The 12,160-nt window shown below is 43.3% G+C and overlaps 1 long non-coding RNA gene across 1 annotated transcript in view; it reads right to left on the bottom strand.

The window, feature by feature from the left end:
• LOC115930403 (uncharacterized) overlaps positions 1–12,160 on the bottom strand; it is a 58,758-nt gene that overhangs the window by 26,201 nt on the left and 20,397 nt on the right. The window contains exon 3 of the long non-coding RNA XR_004067030.2: positions 8,913–9,053. This is a non-coding gene — a long non-coding RNA (uncharacterized lncRNA). The remainder of the gene's footprint in view (positions 1–8,912; positions 9,054–12,160) is intronic.

Below are 12,160 nucleotides of genomic sequence, written 5' to 3'. Positions count from 1 at the left end.
CCTGCCAAGCTGTTGCCCAGCTTGTACTTGAAATCCTTCAGTGACAGGGAACTCACTACTCAAAAACGTATCTCATTTTTGAATCATTTTATTCATATTAAATTATTGAGTTCACTATTTGAACTCAATCTTGAACTCAAGTTACTATTACTTACCTAACTTGCTCCTATTTCCTTAGGTTATATAGACAAATACAAACCTTCTTCAAATCTATGGACAACATGGATGCCCTCTCTGAGCCATCTCTTATGCAAGCAAAACTTTCCAGGTTCCATGGAGTATTTCTGAGTTAGCGCTTTCTTCAAATTTTTAAATTTTAATATTTGAAGATCCTGTGATGATATTGCTTCTGAATCCAATCCTCCTCCCTTTTTTCACTGTCTTCTTTGATCCTTTTAATTTCACCCAATTGTAATAGAGCATTTGTTGTCTAGACTGTTGGGCACTACACCAGAAAGGGAACATTTCAAGTATTGCCACATAAGGGTAGAAAATAGATAAGATTTTGGCCAGATGCAGTGGCTCACGCCTGTAATCACAGCACTTTGGGAGGGTGAGGTGGGTGGATCACTTGAGGACAGGAGTTCCAGACTAACCTGGCCAACATTGTGACTGTCTGTCTCTCCTAAAAATACAAAAATTACCCAGGTGTGGTGGCGGGTGCCTGTAATGCCAGCTACTCAGGAGGTTGAGGCAGGAGAATCGCTTGAACCCAGGAGGCGGAGGTTGCAGTGAGCCAACATGGCACCACTGCACTCCAGCCTGGATGATAGATTGTGACCCTGTCTCAAAAAAAAAAAAAAAAAAGAAAGAAAATGAAAACAGATTTTGTTTCTCTGTGTCTCAGAACAAGAATTTTTTATTTATTTATTTTTATTTTATTTTTTGTTTTTTGAGATGGAGCCTAGCTCTGTCACCAGGCTGGAGTGCAGTGGCGTGATCTCAGCTCACTGCAACCTCCGCTTTACAGGTTCAAGCGATTCTCCTGCCTCAGCCTCTTGAGTAGCTGGGATTACAGGCAAGCACCACCATGCCTGGCTATTTTTTTGTATTTTAGTAGAAATGGGGTTTCACCATGTTGGCCAGGATGGTCTTGATCTCCTGACCTTGTAATCTGCCTGCCTCAGCCTCCCAAAGTCCTGGGATTACAGGCGTGAGCCACCGCACCCAGCCCAGAACAAGAATTTAAAGGCAGAAGGTTTCGTTTTCCTCCTTACCACTTCCATTTCCAATCTCATTTACTCAGTGCTGCGCTGTGCAGAGGCGGGCCACAGGAGCAGAAGGGCTGGGGCTAGAGGATGTGAGTTCAAGTCCAGGTGGTGCCTCAGTGACCTTAACTGCTCCGAATCTGTTTCATCTTCCTTAACACTGAAAGAGTAATTCAGATGCAACTGATTTGCATAATACTTTAGTATTTACAACATATTTCCCCACACGTTATCTCTCTTTTACATGCTCTACCTCCCTGTGTTCCTCCTAAGTCATTGTGAAAAGCAGGGAGATACTGGAATTAATCCACCTGATCCTCTTTGACCCAGTGGCTGCGTTCCCACCTTGCTGGGTACTCGATGTGGTATTCTCTTACCACTCAATTTGCTTTTGCATTCCTTGATGCTCTTTTAAATTATTTTCTCATCACCAACCCTACAGAAATAATATAGCCTCTTTCAATTAAAAAAAAAAAGAGGCTGTTTGGTCTAAACTTTTTCAACTTCCTTCCCGACCTTTGTCAAAATGAATGCTCTTTTTACCATCCTGACCCCCTTTCTGTCTCAGAGGAAGCTTCACCCTTCATTCTTTCCAGAGCTAATCCCCCTCCCTGGGATCTTGATCCTTGATTTATGACTCTTCTCTCCTCTTTCCTCTCTCTTCTCACTGGCATGTCTCTGACTTATATACATGCTTATCGATATGATTTGGCTGTGTTCTCACCCAAATCTCATCTTGAATTGTAGCTCACATAATTCCCACATGTCATGGGAGGGACCTGGCAGGAGGTAATTGAATCATGGGGCAGGCCATTCCCATGCTGTTCTTGTGACAGTGATTAAGTTTCACAAGGCCTGATGGTTTTATAAAGGGGAGCTTCCCTACGTACACTCTTTCTTGCCTGCTGCCATGTAAGATGTGACTTTACTCCTCCTTGCCTTCCACCATGATTGTGAGGTCTCCCTGGCCAGGTGGAACTGTGAGTCTATTAAACCTCTTTCCTTTTTAAATTACCCAGTTTGGAGTATGTCTTTATTAGCAGCACGAGAACAGACTAATACACTTAATTCCTATATTCCCTAAATAAAACACACGACCTTTTCATGGCCACACCCAACTTGCTCCCCTGCCCATCATTGCTCTTGGTCAGACCTGGGGCCCCAAGTTGCTGGGAGACAGCTGCTGCCCTTGCCTCAACATCTCTCAATTTGTTAAAGTCCTGGAGGCTGGGCTCTTGCTCCTTGGTTCTGACCAGTCCCCTTCTTCACATCACAATCTCCCTCAGAACACCAACCCTTTCCTGCTCCTGGGCTGGTGGCTGGGAGCTCAGGAGCCCTGTGCTTGTTTGTCTCAGGCTTGACTTTCTTCCTAGACCAGATGGACCTGCTACCTGAGGACAGACGTCTCTGACCCAAGGCAGAATGTTACAGAGGAAAGAGTCAGGGCTTTGAGGTTCCACAAATGTGGGTTCAAATTCTACACTCTCAGTTGGATTTGGGCGGTTCCTTGGCTCTCTGAGCCTCACTTTCCTCATTTTTAAATTATACCTTGCAAAGACGTTCTGAAGCTCAAACAAGATAATGAAGGTGAAGCATCCCCCCCACCAAAAAAAAGCCTCTAAGAAATGGCAGCTCTTGTTAGAGCTAAGTTCTCTGGACTACAGAAAACTGACTCCCGCACTCCCCACCAGCATAGCCTCTATCCCACCTCTCCACCAGTCAACTGTTTTCAGAGCTGAAGCTGCACCGTGGCGTGAACATCTCCCCCAGGCAATATGGCTGGTGTGTGTGAACATGCTTAAGTCAGCAACCTCTTCACTTTGCACCTCTCCATTTCACGCACCTCGACTCAATCAGCTGGGTCTATTTGCACAGTTTCTGTTTTGTCTAAGTAAGTGGACCACCCCACCCTCAGCTTCACGACACATAATGTCTCAAATCTTGGCCATAGATCATGACTTGTTCCTTAGAACCTAACTTGCTCTCTCAAAGGCCAGAGTTCATTCTCTGAATTGCTCAGCCCGGTTCGTACCTCTCTGTATCATGTCAGTCTGCAGACTGGCTTTTAAAATCTCTCCCATTGCCGTGACTGATTTCGCTCTAACTCCTTTCTTGCTCTGCCTGTCCTCATGCCCACTCCCTCTGTCTTTTTATACTTTCTTGCATGAGCAATTTCATGCACTTCAACAAACTCCAGCCATGTCTATATGCTGGTAACTTCCAAATCACTGGTCTAGGCCCTTCCTAACTCCATGCTCATGTTTCTAGCGGTCTGTCACACGTGTCCAGAGAGCCTTCAAACCGTACCTCCAACAGCATCTCATTCCTTCCTTTCTCTTGAGTTCTCTGACTCAGTGAATGGCTCCGACTCAGTGAATGGAACCACCACCCACCCACCCACGCTCAAAGCAGAAACTTCACTTACCCCTGACCTGCTCTTTACCTATTGCCCCAATCCCATTCCATCTGTCTCTTTTTACTTGTTTCCCATCATTTCACAATGCTTGGTTCAAACTCAGTCAAACTGGTCTCCCTTCTGTCTGCTGGGGCCAGAGATATCCTTTTAAAATGGAGAATTCACATTGTCACCTTGCCTAAATGTCTGTGGGAAGTGCTTTTTTGCCAAAATCATCAGTAAGGCATTCCATGCCCCTCACAATTGGGCTCCAATTTGTCCTTTCATGCTCACCCCTTGCTGAAAGTCCCTTGGACCCAGGCTGAGTGGTATGTGGCCTCTGTTTAGCTTGCAATTTCAGTTCATTAACCCATCATTTTCATTCACAGGCTCTCTCCTCTGCCAAATAACCCAGTTCTGCTTGAATTGTTTAGCATATGTAGGTGATTCAATCACAGAAAATTTCTTTTCGTGGATATTTTTAGTCATCAAATGACATAAACACTCTATACAATAATCATAGAGTTTATAAAAATCTTGAGGGAAACCTATAATTATCTGATGGCATCTCAGAAATATTTGAAAGAATTATGGCATAATGACATTACCAGAGTGAGTCTCAAAACTTTTTCCAGTTAGCATTGAACTTTTATTTATCCAAGCTAAGAGGAGGAAATGGCATAGACAACTCACAGCATTGAAGGCAGAAATACACACATTTTGTTGTATAGTACACTATATGACTTTTTTCCATCTTGCAGAGTGACTTTTCTAATGAAGCTTTCATTAGGTTGATAAAAATTAATTACTAATTTAGCAGTTAATGCTAAATTGGGGAGTGACCCAAAAGCATGGGCATTTTAGGCACCAGGCTGCCTGGGAGACCACATTTGCTACAGATAATATGAATTTACAATTATAATTTGGACTGAGAGTATGTTTTTCTGTCTTCACTTGGCTGTTGATTTGCTTATGTTTTATGCAACCATGTCTTCTGTCTTAGCTAAAAACTGTCATTAATGCTACAACCTGCTGCCTGATAGACACTCTGCACTGCTAGGCATACAGAAGGCTGATTATTTTTAGTTTCTTCATCATTATGTATGGGTCAGATATAAGGCAAATTCATACACCAGAGTCTACAAAATACAGTCATTGTGGAAATGAGAGGTCATTCTATTTTTACTCACTTTCACTTTAATTGCAAATTGTTAGTGCAGGAATTTCCACAAAAGGGTTATGCAAGCATGCCCAAATTGCTTGAAATATTTTCCACTTCTCTGACTTCCCATGGGAAAAGCCACTAGGTTGCATTTGTGGCATCTCAGTTGGTTCGAGCAGCCTAATTGGGATTTAGAAGCTTTAAACTGCTCAGGTTTACAGATGGACACCCATGGACATCCAGGAACTCTTGTCTCCTCTCCCTCAGAATCTGGAAATGTGTGAATTACTCATGTAAAATACAGTCTGGATGATGGCAGCTAACATCCAACTTTTATTTATTTGTTCAATATCCCATTTTTATATTTATTTATTAAAACAATTTTTTAAAAAAAGATTTGAACTGTTAGCCAGGAATTTCATCAGGAAGGAAGGTATACTGTGCTCTTTAAAAAAAAAAAAAAAAAGAGGAGCTCTTGTATGTGAGAAATATACTCTTGGGCACAGATAACTATCCCGCCTCTTGGGCAGAAGCGCCTCACCACCCTGCCCCATCTGTGAGAGCCATCTAATTGCAAACACAGGCCCTTCACAATGCAGTGTACTAATGCAAAACAATTAATTAAAGCTCAGAGGAAAAGAGCTGTTTAAGATATATACTCGACTCAAGAAGTAAAACGCTTGCTGTGATCTTGCTTTAATTCCCTCTAGTGGTCTTTCTTACACACCCCCCTCCATGCACCCACACAAATTTCATTTGTCCTAGTTTTCCATTTCTGTTATCTAACTTTCAAAGTAATTTAAACTAGACAGGGAAAAAAGCCAGTGTAGGCAATTCTTTGTCTCTTAAACTTTAGAGTGCATCGAAGTCACTGGAGGATCTTGTTGGAGTACAGATTCTCATTCAGTAGGTCAGTGACAGAGACTGGGAAGCTCCGTTTCTCTTGAGTTCCCGAGTATTCTGATGCTCCTGGTTATGGGCCACAATTTGAGTAGCAGGGGTCTAAACTATAGATACCCTCCCTGATGTGAATTTGGACTTCATTTTTTCGGGATCCCTATGTAGATGTGTCACCGTCTTTCTTGCCTAGTGACTGATATAATTGGCATTCTACAGATATATCTTGCCTGCTTCACCTCTTCTCAAATCCATTTTTCTTCTTGGCCTTGCTATTCCCTCTGGAATCCTCGAGGAAATATATCAGTGTCTAGGACTTTGATATATCACATAGGAATATGTTCAAGGCTGAGCACGGTGGCTCATGCCTGTAATCCTAGAACTTTGGGAGGCTGGGGCAGGAGGATCACTTGAGACCAGGGGTTCAAGACCAGTCTGGGCAACACAGCGAGACCTTGTCTCTACAAAAATATAAAAGTTAGCCAGGCATGGTGCAATGCCTGTAGTTGCAGCTACTGGAGAGACTAAGGTAGGAGGAATGCTATAGCCCAGAAGTTGAAAGTTGCAGTGAGCTATGATTGCATCACTGCACTGCAGCCTGGGCAAGACCTTTTTTTTAGAGATAGGGTCTGGCTCTGTCTCCCAGGCTGGAGTGCAGTGGCGCGATCTCTGCTCACTGCAGCCTTGACCTCCCAGGCTCAAGCAATATGCCCACCTCAGCCTCCCAAAGTGCTGGTATTACAGGCATGAGCCACCCCGACTTTCATATATATATGAAATATATATATATATATTTATTTTTTATTTTTTTGAGGTGGAGTCTCACTCTGTTGCCCAGGCTGGAGTGCAGTGGCATGATCCTGGCTCACTGCAACCTCTACCTCCCAGGTTCAAGCAATTCCCATGCCTCAGCCTCCCAAGTATCTGGGATTACAGGCGCACACCACCACGCCCGGCAAATTTTTTGTATTTTAGTAGAGACAGGGTTTTACCATGTTGCCCAGGATGGTCTCAAACTCCTGAGCTCAGTTAATTCACCTGCCTTGGCCTCCCAAAGTGCTAGGATTACAAGTGTGAGCCACCGTGCCCAGCAAATTTTTTTTTAAGGGCCATGTTTGAGACATAGACCTTCTGACAATTTTTAAAACAAAATGACACATTTATTCTTTCCATTTTAACTGAACTATTGTGTGGCAGGGCAGTGTTTGGAAAAATGCACTGGGCAGGGAGGAACTTATGAGTCTGAAGCCGATGTGCCTCAGTTTCCTTCCCAGTAAACGACAAGGCAGAAGTTATTTAAGTGTGGATACGAATCCTCCAGTGATTTATATGCACATTAAAGTTTGAGAGGCAAACGAAGAATTGCTCACTTTGATAAGGCAGAATGTGGTTATATCTAAAGCCCCTTCTGGCAGGGTGCGGTGGCTCATGTCTGTAATCCCAACACTTTGGGAGGCCAAGGCAGGAGAATCACTTGGGCCCTGGAGTTCAAGACCAGCCAGGACAACACAGAGAGACCCTGTCTCAAAAAATTTAAAAAAAAATTGTTAAGCACCTTCCTACTCTAATCTTTTGAAATTAAATTCTGAATTGTTCATTTATTCATCTGGATGGATTCCTATGGGCTTGAGCCAATATATGCTCCTTTAGAAAGATAGTTCTGTTCATGTTGAACCCTGCTGAACTCATCAGGTTTCACTCCCACGACTATGCTCCCAAGAGCAGATTGCTTAGCCCATAAGAATAGTGAGATGGCATTACATCTTCATTAGTTCAAACCCATCTGTCTTACAGCTGGACTCTGAATGTCTGGACCTGGACTGTTTGGGGAAAAGAAGGCAGCCAGTAAGGCTTGTGTCTGGTTGCCAAGATTATAGGGCTTGGCTGGACTAGGCAAGACTTTACCTAAAGCACCTGAAATCAGCCCAACCCAAGACAGGAAGTAGAAATTAAATCTAATAAGTGAAGCCAGAGATGAGAGCTGGAGGACTAAACTATCGAGGAAGTGAGGTGGAACCATAGTCAAGAAAACAAGATGTGTGGGCCGGGTGCAGTGGGTCATGCCTGTAATCCCATCACTTTGGGAGGTCGAGGCAGGCCAATCGTTTGAAGCCAGGAGTTCATGACCAGCCTGGCCAATATGGTGAAACCACATCTCTACTGAAAATATAAAAATTAGCTGGGCATGGTGGTGGACACCTGTAATCCCAGCTACTGAGGGGGCTGAAGCAAACGAATCACTTGAACCCAGGAGGCGGAGCCTGCAGTGGACTGAGATGGTGCCACTGCACTCAGCCTGGGCGACAGAGCGAGACTCTGTCTCAAAAAAACAAAAACAAAACAAAAAACAACAAAAAACAAAAACAAACAAAAAAACAAGATATGAACAGAAACCATGTTCTTGGGAGCACCTATGCATATTTGCACAGTTTTGAATATGATGTCAAGAGGTTCAGGAATCCCCTAAGCCCCATGCAGACCCCTGAAGTTGATGGAAGTCAAGCCTGGAACTTCTGCTGGAGAAGAATGAAGGTTTTATGCAGCTAAAAGACCCTCCCTTTTTTCCCCTCTGAGACCCCTGCCCCCATCCCTGACATCTAACATTGGGACACAGAGGATCAGTCCATCAATACCCATTTTGAGATGGAAAACAGAAAACACCCAGGAGGCAAGGCACAGTATGTTTTTTGCCTTTGTCAACAATGGTCTTTGTCATGGGATTATGGAAAACAAGAAAGGATTGGCTGATGTGACCACTATTGAAGCCTGGAAAAATAGGCAGGTGCTTTAGAAATTGCCAGCTGATGAAAGAGCGCACAGAATTACCTTCCACCCAGTCCCATTGGCCCCTGGGAGCCTCTAATGATCCTTGAAGGAGATGTTAATAGCAAGGGCTGATTCTGAGCTTGAGAAGTCTTTTTTTCTTTTCTTTTCTTCTTTGTTTCTTTCAAGATTCCTTTCTCGTTTTTTCTGCTTCAAAATAGTGTGTAGATCTGATATATAAGCAAAGGTTGGTGGGAAAGAGAGATTAGGGTCTCAAGGATAAAAATAAACATTCACCTGTCAAATGTTGATTCTAGTTTAATTTCCTGACAGCTTTATCCCATAAATAAGGGTTCCCAAGTTTCAATATCCTTTCAATATTTCAATATCCTTTGCAGTTTCTAAAAAAGAAATTTCACTGATGCAAGTTGTCGTAGCATGACGGAGGAGAACGGGAAAATCTGGTGAGGTCTCCCAATCCACTCACCTTTTAACGCTCTTTTTCTTTCCACTGCTTTCACTGGGCAGTCTCCCTTCTTAAAGTGACAGATTCACAGGGATCCATCCAGCATTTGAAACAGGATTCTCAACCTCTTTGTAGGGTAGAAGTCATCTTGCTGGGATCCACCTGTTCAGATCATGACTGACTTCTCAATATGTTGAGAGACAGAACGTTTGATAAGTAGCATGGTGATGCATTACAAAATATGATCATTGATTACCAACTATATAGAAAAATTGTGGTGTAGTAGACATCAATTTTGACCTAACATCACCAGAATACGTGTAATTATGGGGCAGGAATGGCATGTTCATATTTCATCTGATTAACTTGTGAAAAAAACAATCATTTTGCAGCAGCCTTCAGCTTCAGTTAGTTCAAAATGAGAGGGAAATAAGTTGAGGCCAGAATACAGGTTATTAGGAAATGTACAGAGGTGAAGACCCTGCAGTTGAGAGGAATATGGATGCTAAATTAATCCAAGCATCATCTGATAACAGTTATACAGAGGGTGTCTGTGCATACAAAGCAGTGGAGTTCTATAAGCCTATTCCTACAAATTTTGTTCGATAATTACTGCTCTTATTTGTAATCCCTTATACAAATAAGTTATATGAATCACACCATTCTTTTTTTTTTTTTCTTTTTGAGACAGAGTCTCCCTCTGTCACCAGGCTGGAGTGCAGTGACACGATCTTGGCTCACTGCAATCACCGCCTCCCGGGTTCAAGTGAATCCCATGCCTCAGCCTCCCACGTAGCTGGGACTACAGGCGCACACCACCGTGCCTGGCAAATATTTTGTATTTTTTAGTAGAGACGGGGTTTCACCATGTTGGCCAGGATGGTCTCGATCTCCTGACCTCGTGATCCACCTGCCTCGGCCTCCCAAAGTGCTGGGATTACAGGCGTGAGCCACCGCGCCCAGACGATTCACACCATTCTTAAGCAAATAAATGTAATTTTGTACAAAAAAGAAGGGATGGTTTGCTTTAAGATATGACTTATCTCAGTTACCTGTGGATAAGGAAGAAACCACAAAAGTCCAACATCTCAAACTCAAGGTCCAGCATCTCAACTCCCACAGCAGTGAGCAAACATCACACACAAAATGCCATCAAATTAATGTCACCACACTAATTGTTCTCTTTAGCAATAAAAGATAAGACATAATATAAATAGGAATTGAAACGAATCTATTTGGAGGGTTTTTTTTGACAAGCTTGTTGCTACTTAACTGTGTGGGCTTAGACAGGCACTTTGCATGTCTAGATCCTATTTCCTCATTTGTGAAATAAGAGGATTATATTTACAAGACTTAGCATTTATTGCACATTTTAACGGTGTCAAGCACTGTGCCTGGCATTTTAATGCATTGCCTTTAATCGTTAAAACAACTTTCTGAAGTAGATATTATTATCTCCACATTACAGAAGGGAAAGTTGAGGCCGAAAGAAGTGAATTAACTTGCCAGAAGAGACGTTAAGAAACCAATGATGCCTTTGCAATTGGAATCCTACTCTTTGGGGATCCAAGATGTGGTCCTTGTCCTTAAGGTGCTTGTATGCATTTGGGAGGACTGCTGTAATAATGTACCTCAAATGGAATGGCTTTTACAACAGCAAGTGATTGTCTCTCAGTCCTGGAAGCCAAGATTAAGGTGTTGGCAGGGTTGGGTTGTTCTGAGGCCATGAAGGAGAATCTGTTGAATGCTCCTCTCCTTTCTTCTGGTGGTTTGCTGGTAATCTTTGACGTTTCTCGGCTTGTGGCAGCATAACTCCAATCTTCACATGGGGTTCCTTCTATGTGCATGTCTGTGCCCAGGTTCTCATTTTTATGATACTAGTCATATTGGATTAGGGACCTACCCTGCTCCAGTATGATGTCATCTTAACTAATTTCATCTGCAATGATGTTATTTCCAAATAAGATCACATTCTGAGGTACTGGACATTAGGACTTCAACATATGAAGGTTTGGGGGGAGAGGAGAGTGAGGGGGTACACAATTCAATCCATAATAATGCGTATAAACTTGTTAAGTCTTCGAGATCAAAGTGCACAAAGAGTTAACTAACAGACTAAGCAACAGTTCCAGATGACACTATATGTCAGAGGGCATGAATGTTTGCTTCACGGGGTAATCAGTGCTAGTTCTTTAGAAGCCTGAGATAATACATTCGGCTGAGATGATCAGAGAATGGCCCACACTGTGATGGGGTTTGAACCAAGTATCATACAGAGACAAAGAAGGGGTGTTCTGCGTGTGCAAGACAGCTACATTTGTTAGAAGTTATGAGATACGTAAAGAAGTGGGGATGTTGTCCCTGCCATCAAGGAGCTCACAGTCTAGCTCTACAGACAGAAATCAAACTTGAGAAAAGTGAACTATCAAGGCAAAGGCTTGAAACATGACTAAGCCACATGGATGTGGGTGACCATGCATTAAGGTGAACCACAGCGGCCACGTGAGTGACAGAGGCCAAGGTGAGCCCCAGTGCTTTGTGCGATGTTCGAGGTGAATAGTGACGTGGCCTGGACTTTTCAAAGGGTGGGCTTTGGATAGGAGAAGAGCAGGGAGAGGGGTTTCCAGGGAAAGAACGTGCTGTACACAAAGGGAGTAAAACTCCAGGCCTAACTGAAAGCCATTGGATGTGGTCATCGGGTGGAAGCACCAGGTCCTCATGGGGAAATGTTCCAGGGTTAAGAGTGGAAAAGCTGCCTGGCTGCCTCCATCTTTCCAGAATCCTGTTCCTAAGCAGCTGTTGTAGGAAGGCATTCACCAAAGTATGTAGTCAAAACTTTTGGTCTGTAGGACATCGTAGGGTGTTCCTCAATTAAAAAGAAAAAGGTTACAGGTTTAATAAGTGCAGGAAATAATAGATTAATCAATGATACAATTTAATTCAAGTCCTGGTGCGACTCAGATGGCGTACTCAAAGTGAGTAATTTTAGGACAGTTTAGTAAATGACTGTGCAGGGTTTGAAGAAACCACAAAGGAGAGTACAGTGGCATTGGACTGGTACCAGCCAGGAGCTCTTAACCACCCAAATGGCTGAGGGATGAGGGAGAGAAAGATTACCTCAGAGAGATGCCCAACAGGACCTGTGTGCTTGACTTGAGGGGCACAGGCAGCCCACGATGACTGGACAGGGCAGGGCTGGAAAATAACATGCCCGCCTCATTCTCCTCCCTCCCTCTGACCTCCCATTGCCACTCGATGGCCAAACGCCC

This window comes from Gorilla gorilla, chromosome 14 (genome assembly GCF_029281585.2).
Source record: "Gorilla gorilla gorilla isolate KB3781 chromosome 14, NHGRI_mGorGor1-v2.1_pri, whole genome shotgun sequence".
NCBI lineage: Eukaryota > Metazoa > Chordata > Mammalia > Primates > Hominidae > Gorilla > Gorilla gorilla.
The sequence above is the reverse complement of the archived record's forward strand: the minus strand, read 5'-3'. Positions and strand labels throughout refer to the sequence as shown.